General features: G+C 36.7%; 1 pseudogene; it reads left to right on the forward strand.

The window, feature by feature from the left end:
• The first annotated feature begins 13,017 nt into the window (after nt 1-13,017).
• Nucleotides 13,018-13,657, forward strand: LOC113351161 (annotated as a pseudogene).
• The last annotated feature ends 12,057 nt before the right edge of the window (nt 13,658-25,714 follow it).

Raw genomic sequence — 25,714 nt, forward strand, 5'->3', positions numbered from 1 at the left:
CTTGGGTAGTTCTTTAAATATTCTATACCCGTGTATGTTTATATGGTTGATGGATTTTAGTAGCGTCGGAAAAGAAACTACACCCAAAGTAGTGAAATAGAAGAACTACGTGATGTGCTGTCTGCACTAGTTCTCTGTGCTTTTGGTGAGGAGGACCAAACAGCCCTTAATTCTGCTTGCTCCATAAAGGTGCAGAAATTGGAGAGCTTGTTTCAATATTTCGGCACGACTGAAATCCAGGTGTATTAGGGCCTAACCGAAGGTGATATTGAGTTATATTACAACCTCCATCCCAGAAAAAGTGATAGCTTCCATTTTTTGCCATTTTTGCCAAATACGAGACAAATTCAGAAAATAAAAATATCATTTTTCCTGAAACTGAAATAATATTTTCTTATGCGGTGACATAGTCCATGAAAAGACAAATTTGGGCTTTTCCATTTCCATTACTGGAAAGTAATTTTTGAATGTCAACATGCCATATATGACTTGGTAGTTAGTAACCTCCTTTTCCCTTTTGCGTAAGAAAACTGGAAACTGAAAATCATCAACGTTTAAAATGTGCATTAGTTGCCAATTAGTGAAAAAAACAAACCCCCATGAATTTCTTGGCAACATATCTTGATTAAGACATTACTATATCATAGTTTTCATAAATTGAACTTGGTATCTATTTGCTTCAATTTTTAGAAAATTGCGGGATTCTAGTTCATAGACTTAGGCCCATGTGGGTAGTTTCGATACAGGTTTGAACCATGGATTTTTGCCACCGAAACAGTATCAATAGTATGCTGCTACAAGTAGGAAATCATTTTTCAAGTGTCCGTTTCCCCGTCATAAGTTGTTTGGATTTGGAGTGTGTGTGTCATCATGAGATTGAGTCCACCGCGTGCATCAACTAATCCTTGCATGTTGCCGAATCGATGAGCCAAGCGGGATGGCCACTCGTCATTTCCTCATCAAAATACGCATGTTGACTTTCATGTGCATCTGTTTCTCATTTCTGGGTCACCATTAAAATTAAAATAATTATTTTTGGTCTACCAAAGTAGCATCGAGACATGGGAAATTTGGCTAACACACAAATCTGTTGAAAATTGTAGCCAACGACAGCCCGATATGCCCGGCAATAGTATCTTCCAAGGGACACTCCCTGAACAGCCAAGGTTGGCCTTATAATTCGAGTGATAGTCATGCAATATGTACAGTGCTAGGGAGATCCCGGTTTTCCAACCCAAAGTTTGACACAGCTGTCTGTCATGCATCTAAGCCTTGGTGTGCCAACTTTCGGAGTCTTTCTCGCATGAGACTCCAAAATACATGATGGAATGGATAGTGAGGATAAGAAAGAGAAATGCAGCTCTCGGAGACTCGGAAGGGCGTGTTAGAGCAAAAATGATTCACATCCCGTGGGTCCAATCCGCCGGATCACTAGGCCTTTTCCTTCTTTTTTTTCTTACCGGACGCACCGCGGGATCCAGCCCGCCCACGGTGAGTCTAGGTGTTAGACACGATTATACTTGATTTCTCCGTCAATCAATTTGACTACTGTTGGTTGATTAATAAAGTGACACATATGGTGCTCAAGTGGTCATTCCAGTTATTACTTGCACAAATGCCAAAACCAGACTCTTACACTCCCGTAGACTTTAAGTCGTTGAGGCTCTAGTGTTAGTTTTGGCGCCAATCAAGTTTGTGACGTGTTGTCTTGTCTAAGAGTTGGGACATTTTCAAGATTGCTAACAGGGGTACCAGATTAAATGGGGGTGTATCAAAATCAAGATAAGACAAAACAGGTTTTCATAAAAGAAAAATAAGTTTTGTTTTGGCTTGGTACATCTACACTAAACCTAGCACCCCATTAACGGCCTTAGCGACCCCGTTAAACTCATCTACATCGAAACAAATATACTTGGCAAGGTGAGAGGCCCACGGCGTACGAAAATGCTATTATTATTGTCAAGGTTTTGAGTCTTTTCGATCTCTCATGATTTCTATTTTTATTGTCCAAAAGTTAAATTTCCCAATAGCAGTTTCCATCTAGTCTCCTCTTACTAACTTTTTCTGTCGGCCTGATGACCCCAAAATTAAAAGACACCCCTTTTTTCCAACTCAAAAGCTGATACTTGATTCTACTAGCTTAAGCTGAGTCTGGCTTAATCAATCATCTGATAGCCATCGCTTTTGATCATTAGCTTGTATAAACGGAAAATGGGTCATTCGTTCAAATATTTTTAAAACATGGTTCAAATGGACGAGTAAAAATTAGTATTGGTGAAATGGACAAAAAAAAATTTAAAAAGGATGACTTAAACTTAAAAAATAGTGAGGATGAAACTGGATACATCCTGTTTAAATTAAAAAATAAGAAAAAGTATTTGAAAATTGGGAGGATAAAACTGTTTACATCCTGGCTATTTTTACATTTTTGTCCATTTAAAGAGTATCAAAATCTAAGTGTCCTTTTATCCCAGGAATTATTGGTTTTGGTCTTTTTAACCAATTTTGTGTTGTATAAACCGTCCGCTTATAACCTGTTTGGTTGAATTTTTTACATCTGGAAACAAAAAAAAAAAAATCAGAAATTAAGCTCTAATTTAGATTTTATCCATTCTCACCAGTCAAGCAGCTATTGATGTCTTGAGTAGGCTGACAATCCGGTGAATTTCAAACCCTCGTGACAAGAAATTCTTGTAACCCATGGACTTTCATTTCCGGTGGAAAATAAAGCTTGAATGTCAACATGCAGTGCATGCTATAGATATGAATGGAAATTCCGTTGAGCCCATTATATGAAGGAAATCAAATTTGAAAGAGATTTTTGAATCCTATATTAAAACGTTTAAAATATGCATCAAGTTGCCAATAGGTGAAAAAACAATCTCCATGAATTTCTTAGTAACTTATCTTGATTTAGACGTTATCATATAGTTTGTCTAAATCAATTTTGAATATATAGTTAGGTGATGGCTAACGACTCCATCAGATTATTATAAATATACTTAACGAATTCAAAAAAAACTGGTAACTTGTTCATAAAATTAGGTCCATGTTGGTAGTTCAATGCACGTTTGAATCACGAATTCTTCTTCTTGATACTTGAATTCATTTTCCAAGTGTCCGTCTGCGGTCCGTCTCTAAGACCGGGTCTTCTGAAGATACCCAACCTCTTCCCAAATTGCTTTTACATATCAGCTTGGGAATAGCCTAAATCCAGTGGGAATTGCTTCAACACTTTGTGTAGACTTGAATTTGTTTAACATTGTTATTGTAGGGACCCATATCTTAATTGCAAGTTATATCAATTGTTATGTTTGAAAAAGAGATATTTTAGATTGCCCGTCTAATTCTTTTGGTAATTTAGATGATATAGATGTTATTATGATCATAATATGCTGCATTTTTGTTGGAATTTAATTGCAAACGTTGTTGGTTGTAAACTTTGTTGTAGTTTAATTCTAGTGTCAAATTTGTTTGTTTTTTTTTTTTTTTTTGATCGGTAAAGAAGAAGTTTATTGATCAAAAAAGAGAGGGTATAAAGGCTATACCACCCTAAACAAGAAAAAAAGAAAAGTATAGGAAGGTAACAGACCACCAACCTAAGAAGAAGCAAAGTAAATGTTACACCAGTCGGACATAACAGTAGAGGAGTTTACAGACTCAAAATCTTTAATTGCTAAAGCCCAGCAAAACAAACAGTAAATGGCTTTTTTAACTACTCCAAAAACAGTGTTTCTAGTTGTAGTAAAAACTCTAGAATTCCTCTCCTTCCATATACTCCAGATGATAGCCACTGGAACTAAGTTCAACACTACCATACTAGCTGCATTATTATGATGAAGATGACATGCTTGTAAATAAGGAATTATATCTTTGTCCACACTATAAAACCATTGAAGCTTGCTCCGAAAATTATACCAAACTTCACGAGCAAAAGAGCAGTGAAGAAGGAGATGTGAAATGGATTCATTGCAGTTGCAAAAGACACAACTAGCTGGGACATCAATGCCTCTTATCCTCAATAAATCTCTTGTGGGAAGTCTATAATGAGCAATCAACCACAAGAAAAATCCAATCTTTGTAGGGCACTTAAGATTCCAAAAAGTAAAGATAGAGCTTTGTTGAGAAATACCATTTTCATTAGATAATTTTTCATAAGCTGATTTGACAGTGAAGCACTTACCTTTTGTCAAGGGTCATTGCAGTTCATCTTCTTGATCCACGGTGAGTCTGAAAGAAGATAAATCTGAAGTAAGGATGTGGTACTCAGTTTTAGCAGCTGCATTTAGTCTTGAAGGGACTTGTAAATTCCAAGAATAAGCATGACCACCAGAGTTACAAATCTCAGCAACTGAGAGGTGTTTAACTCTTGATAAAACATATAAATTTGGATAGCAAGTCCTGATTGGTTGGTCATAAATCCAGTTATCATCCCAGAATCTTACAGAATTTCCATTATTTACATTGAACTTAACATTCTTCAGAACAAAAGATTTAAACTTCATAACGGATCTCCATAAAGATCTCCCATAAGTAATTATTGGAGTTTTAGGAATCCAACCTGCTTCTTCACTGCCATATTTTTCTTGCACAATTCTCCTCCAGAAAGCATCTTCTTCAATTGCATACTTCCAAATCCATTTTGAGAACAAAGCACAATTCATCTTCTTTAGACATTTAATACCAAAGACCTCCTGATTTTTTTCTTCTACTAAGAGCCTTCCATTTCACCAAATGTATCTTTTTTCTACCCTTATTATCATTCCATAAGAAGTCTCTCATGATTTTCTCTAACTTTTTCAAAACAGAAGCAGGTATCTCCAAAGAGACATATAGTATATGGGGAAACTGTTTAGGACACTGTTTATTAAAGTAATTTTCCCTGCTATGTAAAGAAGAACTTTTTTCAATCCAACTAACTTAGCAATGAACTTCTCTATAATCCTGTCTCAATTTCTCTATAATCCTGTCTCAATTAGCTACACCTCCACACTTATCTCCTAAAGGCAGACCAAGATAAATTTTGGTAAAATACAATTGTACGAACCAAGAATAGAAGAGAAAGTAGATAAATCACCCTCATATGCAACTCCAAAAATTTGCATCCAATGGCATGTCGTTCCAGCCACATCTTTGCACCAAGGCATGCCAACCATGCCACATGTGCCAATGGCATGCCATGCCAGCCACATCACCGCACCAAAGCATGCCAACCATCCCGCATGTGCTAATGGCATGCCGTGCCAGCCACATCACCGCGCCAAGACATGCCAACCATGCCGCATGTGTCAATGGCACGCGGTGCCAACCATGCCAGCCTTTCCTTCACGCCGCTGGCTGCCAAAACGAAGGGTTGCAACAATCAACGACCACTCTTCCATCTAAGATGCAGATCTTAGCCGTCCAATGTCATCAGCCAACGCGTGACAGCCTTTGGCCCAACGCCAAGCCCTAATTTTGGCTGCGCCCAAACTATGCCAAAACCCTAGTTTTTAGCCGCGCCTAAACTAGGCCAAAATCCTAGCTTGGCCACACCTAACTATGTCAAAGCCATGTCGGCCATGCTTTCATGTCGCTGGCTACCAAACGAAGGGTTGCAATAATCAACGGCTATCCTTCCCCTCAAGATGTAAAATCTCGGCCGTCGAGGATCACCACCGAGCCGGCAAGTCTCCCAAGCTCAACTTTCCAAACAACATCAACATGCTACATGTTTTCCACGAAAACACTCGAGACATCAACACATGTCACAAACTGGGGGATGCTCATTAGGGTATTGGTTTGGCGGTTTACAGCGTGCGGTGTACATTACACCCGTTACAAGAAAGTGTCATAAGAATGAGGCGGTTAGTAAATACAAGGAGTAATGGTGAAACGTTTCCTTCATTATGGAAATATCAATTCCAGGCGTTACCCATTACCGTTTCCTTCCATTTACTAAAACCGTTTCCAATTCTTACGAGACCAGGGTACGTTTCTTTGCGACTTGTATAAATAGGTCTCACCTCTTTCCACCAAACAACAAGTTTTGGTCAGGAGCATACAACACTCAGAAATCACTTGTTAGCTTTCCCATCTGTTAGATTTCACTTTCTGATACAAGTCAAAAAACTACTCTTCTAGAATCAACTACTCTGGTCTCAACACTCTCTTCGCTTCCCTCCCCAAAACCAACCCTTCACCTGCACTTTGTGACCGAAGCAAGTCTGGAACGACAATTTTTTAGGCCGGATTTGTACAGATTGATCTCTCGGATCTAAAGTACTCCCTTGCAGTACATTGTTTAGGGTTAAGACTCGTTTCTCACCCACAACACATGAAATTACCGAAACCAGAAGAAACTGTTTTCACGCTCAAACAACCGCGTAAAAAGGGAGAGAAAGTATCGTGTTGGAGGGGGTGGTGTCGTATGATCTATGGTTTTGGCATGCATTTTTTGGTATGCCCAGCTCTAACAACGATATTAATGTGATGAACCGTTCATATGTTTTTCGAAGTCTTGTCACAGGAAAAGCACCACCAGTGAACTATGAGGTAAACGGATATTTATATGATATGCCATATTATCTAGGCGATGGAATATACCCAGAGATTTCTACTATTATTATGGCCATTAAACATCCGGTTGGTAGGAAAAAGGAAATATTTTCAGCGATGCAAGAGGGTTGTAGAAAATATGTAGAGCGGGGATTTGGTGTACTTAAATAACAGTTTGGAATCATCAAACAACCTGCAAGAATGTGGAATCCAGATGTGCTTGCTTATATCATGAAAACCTGTATTATCTTACATAATATGATAGTCGAGGATGAGCGTCTACCGGTGACTGGACACATGTTTATGAACAACGTCGCAACCCAGCACCGATTAATATATTAAGATCCAATAGTGAGGAGTTTTCATAGATTAGAGCTGAGCAACGTCGACGTGCAATGCGTAACAAAGATACGCATATTCGCTTGCGTGATGACTTGATCGAACATATATAGTCAGAATATGGGAATTAAAAAATTGGACACAAGGACATGTTTAATTATATGGACTATTTTTTTATGAAAATTGTTGTTTGTCATTTTCTTGGGCAGGATTATCTCTTTTTTAGAATGATTAAATTAGAATGTTGTATCTTTTCTATAATTGTTATTCGTAAGATGTTGATCAATACTTGGGCAGTATTATCTCTTTTTTATATAATCATCATCAAGTTTTAATTTACGTAAGTTGTTTCAAAAACATTTAAATTTAATTCAGTTTCAACAAAAATAAACTTGAAATCCAAAAATTATATAATAATACGGCTGATTATAACAATAAGAAATATCAAAACATAATTAAACTACTAAAGCTATTAATCACTAATTAGGAGAAACAATTAAGGTTTGAACTATTCCGCCTTTGTGTTAAAATTGGTTTCTTCTATTCCGAACGATGTCCGCCTTACAAAGTTCGAAGTACTCCTTTTGTACAGGATCCAATTTTCCAAGATCCATCATAATGATGCGAAATTCGTCGTCTTCAACTTGCTTGGCTATTTTTGCCGCATGTTCAGCTTGTTTTGCTGCAAATTCGGCTGTTCTTTGTTCCATCTTAAATCTTGATTGTGCTTGGTAATGAGTATTGAAGTTTTGTTGTTCTTTAATAACTATTCCCATCAATTCCCCTTGGGCACTGGATTTCTCTCTCCCTGTTTTTTCAGTCGTTCGCTGTTTTTTTCCCCATCTTACGGAGATATGTGTTCTCTATGTCTCCCATGTCTGTGTCGTTACCGTACTCGCGTTGAGTTGTTTCATGATGTCCTTCCCCATCTTCCTCATTATTCTCATAACTGTCCAAATCGTGCGCCGTATCGAATCAAAAGTAGATCGCCGATTATATTTTATATTTTCTAAGACAATTGGATAGCACTCTTCGTGCTTAAATTTTTTTCCATCATTGCATTCCTTGAACCGCTTGTTTACTTCTTCAAGCTGTTAATGTTTCTAAAAACAGTTAAGTTCATTGGCGTGTAAACAGTAGAAAATAATTGTTCAACAAATAAAGAATACTTTCCTTTTTTTCAGTACCCCATCCAGTATGATATTCACCTTCTACTTACGCCTCTTTTGCCGAGAACAACGCGACATCTTTACTTATTACCTGATATCGTTTTTGCCATGAACTCCAAGACCTCTATGGATTATTAGGTAATTGAAGTTCAATATCATCTTTGATACAAGTCCACAACACCGCTTCTGCTTGATCAGTTCCAACACCAGGATCTTGAGATATTGATAAATGAATTCTACACATCGTTACATCTTCGATTGTTGAAAAATTTGGACCTCGTACTACTCGTGGTGCCATTGTAAGCGATTCAATGAAAAAATTATAAATAATTTGAAAGAGGAAATACTTCTTCTGATTGATATATAGTTTGAATCAGTAGTTGTGGGTAAATACTAAAGGAATTCATGTGTATATATAGGTGTATGATAGAAACCTTTAAAATTCGAAATTTCCAACGTTCCAAAATATCTTTCAAACTTTCCAATCCAACGTTCGAAAATTACCAACGGTATAAATTTTATGCAAAACAATTTTCTCGTTTGAATTCTCTTTTAAAAATGATCTGTAAATGGAAACCCTGAATGGGGTGTACATATTAACACCGCCTGAAATGAGGCGCATACTATACAAACGCCTGAATGGGGCGATTATAAAGTGTTCGTCTGATTGGGACGTACATAATACCTACACCTCATGTGAGGCGTGCATTTTATTTACGCCCGATCGGGCGTACATTTTACGTGCGCTTCATTGAAGCGTATTTTATAAGTTTGCCTCGCCATGGAACGGGGACTATATAACCGTTTCACACGAAACGTACATTATACGTTCGTCCGTTAACAAACGTACATTATACATTCGCTCGACTATATTTAGTTTTGGTCTTGGTCCCAGACCAAATATAGTCTGGAATTTGGTTTTGGTCCGAATTTTAATTTTTAATCCGTCCCGCTGTGTCTCGATATTAGAACATATTTATAGGTATGATCGACCACTGCAGTTGCTCTTGCCCTAAAAAAAACTCTATCGTCTCTTCTTTTTTTCTCACTTCTTTTATACATGCAGACCAAATAGTAAATGACAGCTCATCAAGACTCGCTTCGTTGCTAAACCTATCACAATCTACTTGCACAATGGGTTACCTTTGTCATCGTTCCCCTTTTCCTCGTCATCTCTCCGTACTTTGTCACTTTAGTGGTTAATTAGCTTCGCCTATTCGTGTCTCGTCAATTTTACTACAATCCTTCTAACGATCAATTTGACTCTTGTGCTCGCTCATTATTAAATGCCCAACTATCCAGTTGATCCCAGCCGTCTATCCTTTATCAAAGCTTTACTCTCGTTATCATCTCGTCAACTGTATATCTGGAAAGCGGGAAAAGTGACTCCAAGTATCTCGTTAATGCACACCTTATATGCTTCTTATGGGGGTGTTCGAGCTCTCAGATTCGTCCATGTGGACGTGGTGGTGAGATTTTCTGCCCCCACAGTTGATATAATCGGCAGGTCAATGGCATATTATTCATCAACTGAAGTTTAAAAAAGAATACCTTGACGTCTTAATCGGTTGGTCCGGTGGAGGGGTAGACGAAGCGAGAATGGGGCAAAAGTGATCAATTTTTAAAAGTAGCCGACTTTATTACACTACTAGTACATGTATTATATCGGACCAACTGCTACCAATGGTAGAATGGATAAGACAGAGAAGTGTAGCTGTCGGAAGGGCGTGTTACAGACGGAAATGCTTTATTTCTCCGTAAAACACTTTGACTACTGTTGGTTGGTAGTCATTTTCATTTATATGGCTTTATTTGGGTAAATGCCAAATCCAGACTCTTACACGAAGACTTTAACTCATCATCAGTCAAGCTTGTAACGTGGTGGGTTTGCAAGGATTGAACTTATTGACTCGCAACTTTTCGAAGTTATCAACATCTACCAAATTCTCTTGGTAAGGCTCACGACAGTAGAAAAATGCTATTGCATGCGAAGATTTTGATCACATGGGATTTCAATTTTATTGTCCAAAAACTAAACGGAAAATGGATCATTTATCCAAATATTTTTAAAACATGGTTTAAATGGACGAGTAAAAATTATATGGGTAAAATGGGAAAAAAAATAGTAAAAATGAAACTGGATTAAACTTAAAAAATAGCGAGGATGTAACTGGATGTATCCTGATGTAAATTAAAAAATAAGAAAAAGTATTTGAAAATGGGTAGGGTAAAACTGTTTACATCCTGGCTATTTTAACATTTTTGTCCATCTAAACAGTATCAAAACCTAAATGTCTTTTTTACCAGAAATTACTTATTTTGGTCTTTTTAACCAATTTTATGAAAAAACTCAATTGACCAATTCAGCTAAACACATACCAACCTACTAACATTTCTGCCGGATGACCCCAATGGGCAACTCTTTTTACTAACTCGTAGGTTGATATGTGCTTCATTCTACTCTAGCTTAGGCTGGCTCATCCAATCATTTGACAGGCATTACATCTTACCATTAGCTTATTTATGAAAATAGTACAGTTTTTTGTTTTCCGACACACTCCTAAGAAGAATTTACTCATAGGACAAAACAAAACCGAGATAAAATGAGACTCCAGTCGGAAGTTTCATATAACAAAAGAAAGAAGCTGAAAAGTAAATCCAAAATAAAAGATCCTGGAGTAAGACAAACTACAACAACTAGTTTATACTCCCTCTATTTTTGGAAAAGAGATATACTTTTATTTTTCTATTTAAAACTAAATATAGGTCAAATTGGAGAAAAAAAATATGAAAGCATCACTTTTCCAGAAACGAGGGAAATATTAATAAAACGGTAACAATATAATTACCAAAAATTAATTGGAGAATATCAAGTTGAAAAAACCGTTTTTGGAAATCAATAGTTAAACTGGATGTAAATAAGTAATATACATATATAAATATACCTATTAAAATGCATGGGATGAGACGTGAACCCAAATTTATAGTGTGGGTGCCCAAAATAAGACCACCACACTATTTCTCTAAGTTTGATATAAATTAAAAAACTATATTTTTAAATGTATATATCTCCCAACAGTTGGGTGTCAGTGACAGCATTGGGGGGTTTGTGAGAGTGATGAGTCATCGATAAATACCACCTAAAATAACAAATGCCTTGATAATATTATCAATCATCCCCCTAGGTGCATAAAATAACAAAATCACTCTTAGGCATAGCAATGGATCAGTTAATGCTATACCCGGTAAAACACGGGTGATGAATGGGCTTATTTTAATTACAACAGGACATATTGTACAACTACTACCGCCGTGAAATGGATAGGGATAAGAAGACAAAAAATCCAGCTCTTGAAAAGGCGTGTTAGCGTGTATAAGAGTAAAGACTGGAGTTTAGTAAGATTTTAGAAAGAAAGATCAAACAAGTTGACTGTCGATAATTAGCTGACATATATAGTACTGCGCAAGGTGTCATTTTTAGAATCTTAATCAGAGGATTAAGCTCTAGTTCTGTCCATTTTCTTCACGTCTATAATCAAAAGGATTATAAACGTTTTGACTCGCAACCTGCTAAAATTACTCGACATCCTTGCAAATGTGCAGTTCCATCGAATTAATATTGCAAAAATTCTACAAGCCCAAAAGTATAAAGTAATTGCACACATGCACTTCTAAATCCGCTATGTCACTTTGCAACTGTATGCTAATTAACAAGGCCATAAAAGCAACATGCATGCTTGCGGCTTTAACTCCAAAAACTGTGGTACCAAAATCTTATTACTCCCTTCTTGAGAATTGAGTATTTGTAACAAAAAGCTCTCTATGAAGTCACAAATTCTGCCTCAAACAGTCCCGTTTTCATCAAAAAAATCTTTATTAAAAAATCTTCGTCTGAAATCAGTGAACTGTAATCTTCAAAATTTCAAACCCTCGTGAGAAGAAATTCTTGTAATACGAAACCCATGGACTTCCATTTCAAAAATAAAGCTATGCTATCTAAGAATGTTTGAGAATTTCGTTGAGCTCATTATATGAAGTAAATCAAACTTAAAAGAAATTTGATATAGAGTCATGTAGGAGTAAAATATCGCACATTCGTTATGTATGCTAAGTAAAGGTCATGTAATATTAGCGAAGATCATCGCACATAGCAGAATTGAGATGACGTATTTAATGATATCAGCACAATCACGAGTAAAGTGTGATGATATGTGCGAAGTGTAAAGTATGCGAAGTTGAACAAATGTACATGAGCGATTGTAACGTATAGTGATTCCGAAAATAGGGGATCTATTAGCTGTCATCCACTATGTAATGTGTTATATAAAGGGAAGGGCTATCATGTAATGGGAGAGATCTGAGAGAGTGTGTTAGACAAGAAACTAGGAGAGAAAAAGTCTATTTGGGAAGCAAATAGAGTCTTTGTATCGTCTTGAATCAAACTTAAGATCTTAATGAATAAATAAATGAATGATTACAAGTCCTAAGTTAAAACGTTTAAAATATGCATCAATTAAGTTGCCAATAGGTGAAAAAACAATCCCAATGAATTTCTATGTAATTAACATATCTTGATCAAGACGTTATCATAAAATTTGAACATTATACGTGACATCACTGGTGGCTAACACTCGCTGCCTCCATGAGATTATAATTATTGAAGATTTATAAAACCAAGTGGTACCATATAATCAGGGTCCAGCCACCGCTATTTTATATACCAGGGAGGATATACACATAACATGAGAAACACTTGGTTGATGTCACTAGACTTTGAGTATGTATCCAGTGTTTCTAAGTTTTGAAAAGGTAAATAGGATTGGCTATCACGTCAACTTTCTTGTACTTAAGGGTGCACAGGAACCGACCTGGACCGAGGAACCGTCCCGGAACCGGCGGAACCGAGCCGATATTTGTCCCGAACCGAAGAACGGGGTACAGGTACCGGTCCATAAAATAGGAACCGAGGCTGATGAGGTACATGTACACGGTCCTGTATAAGTCCCGTACCGTCCGGACCGAAAGAACCGACATTAGTATGTGGAATATTTCTTTAGTGAGTATTAGGGCATAATCCTTTATCCTCTATTTGGTACATATATTAAATGGGAAATGTAATTACCTCTTGGATTATGTCATATGTGCAGATATGTTGTAACTGCTGTTACTTCCATTCATGAAATGAAAAAAGGGTTCAACATCGTCTTTCAATGGAAAGTTGCTGTACAGCCCCAAGGGATCACACGTCTATGAGGTAAGAAACATCTTTATTGTTTATTCTCTTCAATTGCTGAAACCTGAAACCTAACTATGTATAAACTTTTCAGTCTCACAGTTTTTGTGGCGCCCAAGGCCACCATCTTGCTTGACTGTTGAAAAGGAAGAAGAGATTGCTAAAAACCTTAAGATATACAGGAAGAAGTGATCGAGGACCAAGATGTCAGTGCTCAACTGAGCGAGCAGGATAAAGAAGGCAGCTGCAAGAATCATGGGCATCTTGGATTGTGAAATGGAAAATGAGGCAGCACTTAAGAGATGGTGAGGCTAGTGCTGATGAAGAAGAAGAATATGAAGCCAAACAAGTTGAGGTCCAAGGAAATTTTGGATGTTAGGGTTCCAGACGTTTCAGCCCAAGCCTAACCAATAAAATCCAAGCCAAATAAGGTACCGACTGGTACCGGTCTCGTACCGGTCCCGGACCAGAACCGGATGGTACCGGAACCGAGGTACACGGTACCGGTACCGGTCCCAAAAATTCAGTACCGACCTCTGGGGGTACAGGTACTCGGTCTCGGCAAGAACCGAGCCGAACCGTACCGTGTGCACCCTTACTTGTACTACCTCAGGTTCTCGAAAAACTTTATTAGTGCTAATGATATATGCATACTCACATCGGCAGGTTGAGATTTCTCAAAATACATAGTTTTCAAAACCGGGTACTCACTCGGTTTCAATAAAATAGTCCGATGTAATTTGTACATAAAACCAGACTATTTTTTTTAAGTGGAGGGACTATGTATTTTGATTTACTATCTCCGGTTCTATAAACCAACGTTTCCAGAAAAATCATGGGACGTCTCTAAGAAGTTAGCATGGTTTACAAAGACTTTTAAATGGTGAATGGCATACACACCGAACTAAAGCCATACGAGTTTGCGTCTTAATCAGTGGAGGGGTTGACGGACTAAGAAAAGGGGACACAAGTGATCAATTCTAAAAGTAACCAGCTTTATTACACTACTTGCCTATGCATGTTCTACCAACTGCCACTTGTACAATGGTGGAATGAATAGAGGGACAAGACAGACAAGTGTGGCTCTCGGAAAGGTACTGGAGACGGAAATGCCCTCAATGAATTTGATTACCGTTGGTCGATTAATGCTACACACAGTACAAACATACGAGTTAAATCGGAGTCGGTGTAGGTTTGATGAACTAAGAAAGAAGTAGGGCAAAAATAATGTGCTTATTTTAATGACACTGCTAGTACATATTGTACAACTCAACAACTATTGGTGGAAGTTAGATTCAACCTAGAATATTGAAGCTGCAACAAGTTTTTGGAAACCAAATTTACTTGGTTGCGTTTAAGAGTCTATCATGAATATTCTAGAAATTTACCAAGCTATATTTGGAAGCTACGTTTGGTCTTTTATTTAGTAGTTTGATTGTTTAGGAAGTTTTTTTATTTTTGAAACTCTGATTGCCTTTGAACTAATATAAATAGGCTATGGCTTGGTTGTTTTGTATGTGCATCAGAAGGGTTTATCGGTTTTAATAGACTCTTGTTTAGCAAAAGTTCTTTGTGTGTTCTTCGTTCTTTTAGTTTTATCTTCTTGTCAGATCCTACATCTGGCATCAAGAGCTACAAGATCCTAGGACTGTGAGAAAGAAATTGCAGGGAAGATGGCATCCAGTTCAAGCTCAATAAAGGTTCCAGTATTTGAAGGGAAGAATTTTGAGCATTGGAGAATACAGATGGAGAACATATTCAAACACCAAGAGGTATGGGATATTGTTGACACCGGTTATGTTGAACCTGAAGCTAATGCAACTTCAACTCCTGAGCAAACAACAATTTTACAAGAAAATAGGAAAAACAATGCGAAAGCTACCTATATTCTTCATCAAGGAGTACATGAATCTCTCTTTGATAGAATTGTGTACATCAGTGAAGCAAAGAAGGCATGGGATGCTATGAAAACATATTACAAGGGGTCTGATAAAGTAAAGAATGTATGACTACAAACCCTAAGAAGAAAATATGAGTTATTACAGATGGAATCATCAGAAAAAATATCAGATTTCTTCTCAAGGACATTAAGTGTAGTTAATGAGATGAAATCTAATGGAGACAATATAGAAGATGCTGTAATTGTGGAGAAGATTCTACGAAGTTTGCCAGAAACTTTTGAAGCAAAAGTAACAGTAATAGAAGAATGCAATTCAGCAGCAACCATGAGTTTAGGTGAAATATTAGGTTCATTGCAAGCCTATGAACAGAGGAAGACAACGAATTTGCTTAAAAAACCAGCTGAGGAAGCACTTCAAAGTCATATTAACTGGAGTAATGTCCAATCATCAAACTCATATAGAAAACCAAATAATAACTTTGGCAGAAGCAAGGTACGCTATTTTAATTGCAATAATTTAGGTCACTTTAGAAGAGAGTGTCCTGAAAACAAAGTTCAAAAACGGAATAATGCAAACTTTGTTGAGAAAGAAGAAGAGGATTCTGAAGTTCTTTTACTGGCATGTTTTACAGCTCAAGAACACAATAAAAATAAGTGGTATCTTGATACTGCGTGTAGTAACCACATGTGTGGAGTAAAAGAGCTATTTGTGGATTTAGATGAATCAGTATCCACAAGTGTTAAATTTGGGAACAATGAGACAGTTCCTGTAATGGGAAAAGGGAAGATCGGTATTATTCTCAATAACGGAGCTTACTCATATATCTTAAATGTTTATTATGTTCCTGGTCTACATCAAAATCTACTTAGTATTGGGAAATTAGTAGAAAGAGGTTATAGTATGAATCTCTCAAATGGAGTTTGCTCAATACGTGATAAAAATAGGAAACTGATTGCAAAGATGAATATGACCAAGAATAGGTTATTTCATTTGAATATACAATATCAAAAGGAGATATGCTATAATTCAGAAGTACCAGAAAATTCAGCAGCAGTACAAGAAAGTTCATCAACATAGGATGATACTTGACTATGGCATATGAGATTAGGACATGTCAATTTTAACAGTTTTCAATTATTATCAAAAAAGGAGATGGTTTCAGGTTTACCATCTATAAACTATCCTGAGAAGAAGTGTGAAAGTTGCATATTTGGTAAACAACACAGAGAACCTTTTCCTGTGGGAAAAGCAAGAATAGCAAGACAACCTCTGGAGTTAGTTCATTTTGATCTTTGTGGTCCTATGGAAGAAATTTCACGTGGAGGAAATAGATATTTCATCACATTCATTGATGATTTTAGTAGAAAAGAAAGGGTTTATCTACTAAAACAAAAAAGTGAAGCTGCTAATGCTTTTAAGAATTTTAAAGCATTTGTTGAAAAACAAAGTGAAAAGAAAATCAAATACACTGTGAATGATAAGTTTCTAGAAGACTGTGGTATTCAACATCAAATGACAGCAAGATACACTCCACAATAAAACGGTGTAGCAGAAATAAAGAATAGAACTATAGTAGAGATGATCCGTACAATGAGAAGAGCTAAAAATCTGCCAAAGGAGTTCTAGGGAGAAGTTGTATCATGTGCAGTTTATTTGTTGAATAGATGTCCTACCAGATGTCTACTAGACAAAAATCCAGAAGAAGCACTAACAGGGAGAAGACCTAGTGTTAGACTTATCAAGGTGTTTGGGTACATAGCATATGCACACATACCAAAAGAAATTCGAAAGAAACTAGACAACAAGAGTGAAAAATATATTTTCCTTGGATACAGTGTCGCTACAAAGGGATATAATCTATATAATCCTGAGTCAGTGGACCTGGAAATCAACAAAAGAAAATATTGTTGCTGATGAACGAGAAATTGTAACTTTGCAAGATACTGTTATAAAAGATACTACTCCTACTACTGTGGAAACTGCAACACAACAAGAAGGAGAAGTAACAACACGACCTGTGCGTAATCGTGTTGCACCAAGACGACTAGAAGACTACGTGGTGACAAGAGACGATGAGAATGAATATGAAGATCTTGTTCAGTTTGCTTTATTTGGAGACAGTGATCCAATCAATTTTTAAGAAGCTACTCAAAATAAAGGATGGATAGAAGCAATGAATAATGAAATTCAGGCAATTGAAAGAAATAAAACTAGGAAACTCATTACACTTCCGCATGGTAAAAAGGCTATTGGGGTTAAATGGGTTTACAAGATAAAGTATAAACCAAATGGTGAAATTGATCGTCTCAAAGCTATATTGGTTGATAAGGGTTACAAACAAAAACCTGGGATTAATTACTTTGAAGTCTTTGCTTCTGTTGCAAGACTTGACACAGTACGTTTACTAATTGCAATAGCTGCACAACACAAATTCAAAATATATCATATGGATCTGAAATCTGCCTTCCTGAATGGTATACTTGAAGAGGAGGTGTATGTTGAACAACCTGATGGTTATATAAAAGAAGGTCAAGAAAATTGTGTATACAAGCTACACAAAGCCTTGTATGTATTAAAGCAAGCACCACGTGCATGGTATACAAGGACTGATACTTACTTCATCAACAATGGTTTTGAAAAGTGTCCTTATGAACATACACTTTACATGAAGACTGATTCTCAAAATAATATGATCATTGTGTGTCTATATGTTGATGATCTTATCTTCATGGGCAACAACATGGATATGATCAAGGAGTTTAGGGAGGCCATAATAAGAGAATTTGAGATGACTGATCTAGGTCTCATGTCTTGCTTTCTTGGACTTGAAATTTTTCAGACAGAAGATGGTATATTTGTCTCACAACAAAGATATGCAAAGGAGACTCTGAAGCGATTTAAAATGAATGATTGCAAACCTATTTTAACTCATGTTTAAAGTAGGTTAAAAATTACAAAAGAAGGAACTGGTGAACTTGTAAATCCAACATAGTATAAGTGTTTGGTGGGAAGTTTACGTTACTTAACTTCCACAAGACCATATATTATTTTTGGAGTAGGGTTGATCAGACGGTTTATGGAATCTCCAAAGCAATCTCATCTGCAAGATGCAAAAAGGATTCTAAGGTATATCTGTGGAACAATTGATTATGGTATTTTATGTAACTCTACAAAAACTATGAATTTAGTTGGATACATTGGCAGTGATTGGGTCGGAGATATTGAAGAAAAAAAAAGCACCTCGGGATATGCTTTTCGTATAGGGTCTGGGTATTTTTCATGATCATCCAAGAAACAACAAGTAGTTTCTCTATCAACAACAGAAGTAGAATACATATCTGCAGCATAATGTGCTGCACATGCAGTTTGGTTAAGAAGAATTTTGAAATCTCTTTTCAATGAGCAAAAGACTCCTACTCAAATTGTGTGTGACAATAAGTCAACTATTGCTCTTACAAAAAATCATGTTTTCCATGGGATAAGTAAGTATATCGACATCAAATATCATTATATTCGAGAACTGGTCAACAATGAAGAGATTACTGTTGAGTACTGCCAAAGCAATGAGAAAGTAGCTGACATATTTACAAAACCTTTGAAAGGTGACACATTTGTGTACTTAAGAGGAAAACTGGGAAGGATGGGACAACATAGTTTCGGCTTGAGGGAGGCTGTTGGAAGTTAGATTCAACCGAGACTATTGAAGCTGCAACGAGTTTTTGGAAACCAAGTTTTCTTGGTTGTTACGTTTAAGAGTCTGTCATGAATATTCTAGAAGTTCATCAAGCTATACTTGAAAGCTAAGTTTGGTCTTTTATTTAGTAGTTTGATTATCTAGGAAGTTTTTTTATTTTTGGAACTCTGATTGCCTTTGAACTAGTGTAAATAGGCTATATGGCTTGGTAGTTTTGCATGTGCATGAGAAGGGTTTATCGGTTTTAATAGACTCTTGTTTAACAAAAGTTCATTGTATGTTCTTCTTTCTTTTAGTTTTATCTTCTTGTCAGATCCTACAACTATGAAATTGACGGGGATAGGAAGACAGATATTCAGCTCTCAAAAAGGCGTGTTAGCGTGTGTGTATGCAAGAATGACACTATTAGCATGTTAGTTTTTTTTGCTGATTTGGGATCCGAATCTGGCTCGGCCCGTGATTTGTTCCGAGTCAAATGTCAGATCGTTTGTTATTTTTTTGAGTCATATCTGATTCCCAATTTGAGTCAGATCTAACCCCCTGACTCGGACTCTTTTGAACCAGGTAATAAAATACCCCTGACTCATAGGAACATGCTACTGAATCGTATTTTTGAGTCAGATGAGCTGATCTGACTCTAAAAACAAACATACTAAGTCAGATCCGGATGAGTCAAGTGATTTCAGTCAGATCCAAACGAGTTCGGAGAAAACAAACATGGTACAAGACTGGTTTCCAGTAAAGATTAGAAAGATCAAATAAGTTGACTATCAATTAATTCACTAACATATGGTACTACTGCTCAAGGTGTCATTTTTAGAATCTTAATCATAGGATTAGACCGGGTCTTATGGGCATGCCCAGCCACTTCCCAAACGCCTTTACACCTCAGCCTGGGAAGGGCCTGGCTCTTGCGGTTTTTCTCAGGGAATTCTAGGAACGGCTAATGGTTGGCCGTTATAAGCCAAAAAAAAAAACGGTAAGTGATCAACCGTTCTTCAAATAACGGTCAGACATTACCCGTTCTTTAAAAACGGTTTTTCATTAACCGCTCTTTTTATCTTGACCAGTCAACCCCCGTTGAACGGGCTGATGGTTGTCCGTTTCCAATTTAGGCTAAAGTTCCAGGAACAACGAACACATTTCATTCCAGTTTAACTGTTCTTCCCCTTTTTTTTCTCTCTTCTCAAACAAAAACCCCAACTAACCAGATAAGCATCACCTACAGAATTTCTGGAATTGAGTTTGTTAAGGAAGCTCTTGATTGAAAGTTGAGGTTATTTTTGAAGAGGTTAATCATCTCAATAATCAAAGGTAATCCAACAAACTTAAAACCCTAATTATTATTCTTTTTGTTTTTTCAATTCAAAATATTTTCATTAGTTTTGAGATGAATAACATAAATTTAATCTAAGTACTATTAGTTACCACTTTAGGAGGACTTGAATTTGTTTAACATTGTTAATTTTAGGGACTTAAATTGTATGTCTAATTCTCTAGGTAATTTACAAGTTATATGAATTGGTATGATTGAAAAGGACATAATTTAGATTGTATGTCTAATTGTCTATGTAATTTTACAAGTTATAGATATTATCATGGTAATAAAACTCTGCACTTTTGTTGGAATTTAATTGCAAATGTTGGTGGTAATAAACTTTGTTATAGTTGAATTCTTGTGTTAACTTTGTTAGATGTCCACTTTGACACCATTTAATTGTTACTCCGGTGTTGTTGTTAATTGAAGCATGTCTTTAAGGAGATATATGTCAATCAAATTGGGGGTTCGTCTTGCAGATGATTCTGATGAAGAAGATACAAATATAAGACATTGATCTGATGAGTCTTAAGACAAGTACATGTATTTTATTGGAAAAGTAGTCGACCAAATATGTTATGACAAAACATACTGAAGATTCAAATAATCCAAATACATTATGACGATGCTAAAGTTGCACTTGAAAAGAATACTAGATGGACACGTATAAAAGTGAATGGAAAATAAAATCAGGAACAGATGTGGAGTTAAATAAATGATGTGAGGTGATATGTCGAAAGATGAAAAATACATTGATACGTCAACTCAATTACATAATCTCCAATAGTGTAATAAAATGAGTGAACTGACAAAACCGACAACTGGTGATACGAAAACTCAATTACAAATTCCCCAATAGTGTAATAAATTAATGAGTGAACTGACGAAACTGACAACTGGTGATAAGAAAACTCAATTACAGATTCCCCAATAGTGTAATAAATTTATGAATGATATGACTAAACCGACAACTGGTGATAAGAAAACTCGACCGACATAATGCATCAGTAACCAAAGTGACCACACTAGACCAAAAAAATCAGTAGGGAGATTTGAAAATTGAGATACCAATAAGACATGAAATGTAGTATAAATAATGTTTCTCTATACCAAAACAACACAACCAAATTATCAACATCTTCTTTATAGTGGATATATCTTCTGTTTAATTTTCAGCGCATTGTTTTATTATTTTAGTAGTCATGGTCGCCAGATTCACCCCTCTTGAAGATGCAGCTATCAGCCAGTCTTGGAATAATGTCTTTGTCGCCGAAGGAGAAACAAAAAATATAGTTTCAGGGGTCAATTTATGGGAGCTTATGGTTCTACATTTGACGGTTAGGAACGAAAACCCACACCAGAGAACATCTAGAGTTTTACAAAACAGGGTACCAAATATTAAGAGAAAGGTTAAGTTGTACCTAAGTTTTTTGGTTCCAGTTTTGAGAAACTTACCTTCTGGATGGACCATGAACGAATGTGTAAGTGTTTTAAAATTCGTAAACATTATTTTAATAACACAATTTTAATATCTGGTTGTATAATACAGGAGGTGGAGTCGCACCATAGATACGAAGCCGCAACCGGTAAAGCATTCCAATTATACGAATGTTATTTACTCCTAAAGCAGAGGTTGCCTGAAGAGTACGATCCCGAGATATTATGCCGTGAAGATGGTGATGAAGATTAGTTCGGCTGCACCAACAATATAGATTTTGTGGGTACATCTCTGGCAAACCTTCCGAGACTACACTCGGTCGTTAGGGACACCGAACGATTTAAAGGGCTGTTGCACCGACTAAGTGCGGTCGTGATGCCTGCGACAGTGAGTTAGGTTGAATTTCCAGTAATTTTGATTTAATGTACTATTTAGTTTAAGTATCCGAATAAAATGAACTTGTTTACACAACTTTGTCACTTACATTTACATATTTCCATCTAAATACGACTTAGCAACTCCATGTGTACACTACAACCAAGTCACAAAAATTGCCAATTATACACCTAAGACAAGTGGATCAAACGGTAATAAAAAAAATTGTGCGACATTAAACCTCAGGAGTGTCTATCCGTCTAGCGTAAATAGTATTGGTAAAAAAACACTAAAACTGTAAATGCGTGTACATGGAGTGTAGACGAAAAAAGATCAAGGAACGGGTATCCGTTAACCGGTCTAGGAACGACAATTCGTAGCCCTTTTTTTTTGAGGTAGAACAGTTAATGATTCACCGTTTTCTGCTTTTTCAAAATGGCTAATGGTTAGCCGTATCCGGAGTCTTCCCGCTAAAATTACTGCACACTAGGAAAGCCTTGTGGGAAGAGGGATTTATGGCCACGGTTTTTGTGTTTGGGAAGAGGTTGGGCATGCCCATAAAAAATTATAAACCGTAGGATGTTAAATTGCCCAACAATGTGGGACTAATAATTTGGATATGTGAAACGGCTTGGATTATTCACAGACCCAGATTAACAAATTACAGCTGTTTGATATGGCAAAACCAAATCTACAAATTACAGCTGTTTGATATGGCAAAACCAAATCTACTTATCAAGTCCCAAGAAAAAAATTATTGCAATCTTTAGCAATTCCAAAGTCACTACATAACTTTGCAGCTTCCATTTCGGTCTACCCAACAAGAATCCAGATTTTAATCACACGTGATGTTTGTCCTACTCCCAATTTAGCTAGACACACGGCAATTTCCATCAAGTCGGTCTCCTCTTACTAACATCCCTGTGGGGTGACCAAAAACCAAAAGGGACACTACCTTTTACTAACACCAAGGTTGATACTTGATTCTACTAGCCTAAGCCAAGTTTTCATGGAAGGGGTTAAAGAAATTCCCGTAATCATATCAGGGGTGCAAAATGGGTTTGGAAGGCCATTTCATCTGACAACCTCTGGCTTGTGAAAATGGGAGCTTCATGGCAAAGACGAACCGTTATATGAAAAGATAGTGGGGCACGATTATGGAGGACTCTTATGGTTTTCGACTTCTGAAAATCAAATAGTCAGAAATTATTTTATCATAATTTTTTAGAATAACTTTTACAAGCAGAAAAATCAATTTTTGATGAAGCAGAAGTCGAAAGTAAATTTGTATCCAAACATCCAAATAGCACTGTCGGTTCAGTGCACATTTCGCAAACAACTTGAAACAATAGTAAAAAAAGTTTTTACTGGAGAAAATTTGAGATGGCCGCCTTACGTAAGGCAGAAAACATGACTTCTGGCATTGGGTCAATTGCGTTTAAAGCCATACGTCTAAGTCAGTGTAGGGTTGATGAAGTAAGTAGTGGGGCAAAAATGATAATGTTCTTATTTTAATTACACTACTAGTACAAAAATTATACAACAACTACTGCCACCGTGAAATGGATAGGGTAGGGATAAGAAGACAGATATCCCTCTCTCGGAGGAAGAAGGCGTGTTAGCGTGTGTATGTGAGAATAAGACCGGACTTTAGTGAGATCAAACAAGTTGACTGTCGATTAATCTACTGACATAGGGTCATTAATACTGCTCGTCAACATGTCATTTGTAGACTCTTAATCAGAGGATTACGCTCTGGTTTGATTTTTGTGCGCCAGCAGGACACACTTATATTCCTACTAATCTGATTTTAATTTCACATTAAGCTCTAAAAAACTCGGATAATGCTCTTTGAGTTACAAATATTGCTTTTAATAAACAAAAACTATTTGATTAGAAAATGGCATAAAAATCCCATTTTTATTTAAACTGTTTAAATCTAGTTTTTATTACCTTTAAAAAAGACAAACATATCATTTTTATCTTTATTTTTTCCTCTTCTTCTCTCCTTTCTGTTTTCTTGTTTCTTCCGCCTCCTTCTCCCCACAACCATCACCACCAGCAGCAACAATAGCTCCGCCAACAACATCTCCATCTCCTTCTCTTTTTCTCCTCTTTTTTCTCAAAATCTAGAGTTTGAAGTTTCGCACTCAGGATCTCCTTCTCTTTTTCTCGTCTCTTTTAGTTTGTCTCTTTGATGCCTTTTATTATCTGGATCTTTGTTGTATATCAGCGAAAATTATGAGAGGAAAGAGAATTTTGTTAGGGATCGTGTTATATGAAAGCCGATCTAGATGAAATTTGGGAATTTAAGAGATTTGAAAATGAAATATAGGTGGTTTTTCGAGATTAGGTTGAAATTTGGGAGGATTTTCTATTTTTAATTGGTTTTGGTTTTTGATTGAGTAAGAATTAGGTCGAAATTGGGGATTTCTCGTATTTGATTTTTTTTGAATAACGTTGAAATTTTTGGGGGATTTCTTGTTTCTAATTGAGACATTAAGTGAAAATTAGGTTGAATTTCTTGTTTCTGGTTTGTTTTAAATTGGAATGGAATTTTGGGATTTGTTGTTTTTTAATTTGGTGGTTGTAAATTAGCAGATTTCTTCAGAAAATTGTGATGATAAATCTTCATCGTCGAAATAAATATTGTGTTGGGGAAATGACAGATTTATGTTAAAACCAAAATTGGTTTCATCAAATTCTGACAGTTTTGGTTGGTGAAACCAAAGATTTTAATGATGAAAATTAAATTTATGATGAAACCTAATTTTGGTTTCACCTAATTTTTGCCTAGTTTATTCGGCCTGACTTGGAAGACGGCGTTTTTGGTTTCATCATTGAAGTTATGTTGGTGAAATGACAATATGTGGGAAAATGATGAAACCCAATTAGGTTTCATCGTATTTTTTCATTTTGTTGAATATTGATCTATATGAAACCAATTTTTGATGGTGAGACACAGGTGGATTGTTTTTTGTTGAAACTAGTTTTAGTAGAGGAGGTAATGGTGGTTGTGGCGCTGATGGTTGTGGCAGCGATGGGGGTGGTGCAGTTGACGGTGGTGGTAGGTTTCATCTATTATGTTGCATTTTTTATTGTTTCTTCCCTCTCCTTTCTTTTATGATGAAACCAAATTCACCTGATTTTTCCTAGTTTATTCGGCCTGACTTGGAAGTCGGCGTGTTTGGTTTCATCATTGAAGTTGTGTTGGTGAAATGACAATATGTGGAATATTGTTCTATATGAAACCAATTTTTGATGGTGAGACACAAGTGGATTGTTTTTTGTCGAAACTAGTTTTAGTTGAGGAGGTAATGGTAGTGGTGGTTGTGGCGGCGATGGGGATGGTGCAGACGATGGTGGTAGGTTTTCATGAAATTGTGTTTCATTTTTTCTTCTTTCTTCCTTCTCATTTCTTTTATGATGAAACCAAATTTTGGTTTCATCTAATTTTTGGTGAAACCAATTTTGGTTTCATCATTTTTTCTGTTTGGTTTCATTATTTATTTCTCATTTTTTGTGGCGGTGGCGGCTGGTTGTTGGTGGTGGTGGCCGGCGATAACGGTGGTGTTGCTCGGCGGTGGTGGGGCGGTGGCGCGGTGGTGATTGGCGGCGGCGGCGGTGATGGCCGTCGACGGTGGTGGTCGGAGACGACGGTGGCGCGGTGGTGAGTGGCGGTGGTCGGCGGTGGTCCGTGGCGGATGGTG

The sequence above is a fragment of the Papaver somniferum genome, chromosome 2 (genome assembly GCF_003573695.1).
Source record: "Papaver somniferum cultivar HN1 chromosome 2, ASM357369v1, whole genome shotgun sequence".
Classification (NCBI taxonomy): domain Eukaryota; kingdom Viridiplantae; phylum Streptophyta; class Magnoliopsida; order Ranunculales; family Papaveraceae; genus Papaver; species Papaver somniferum.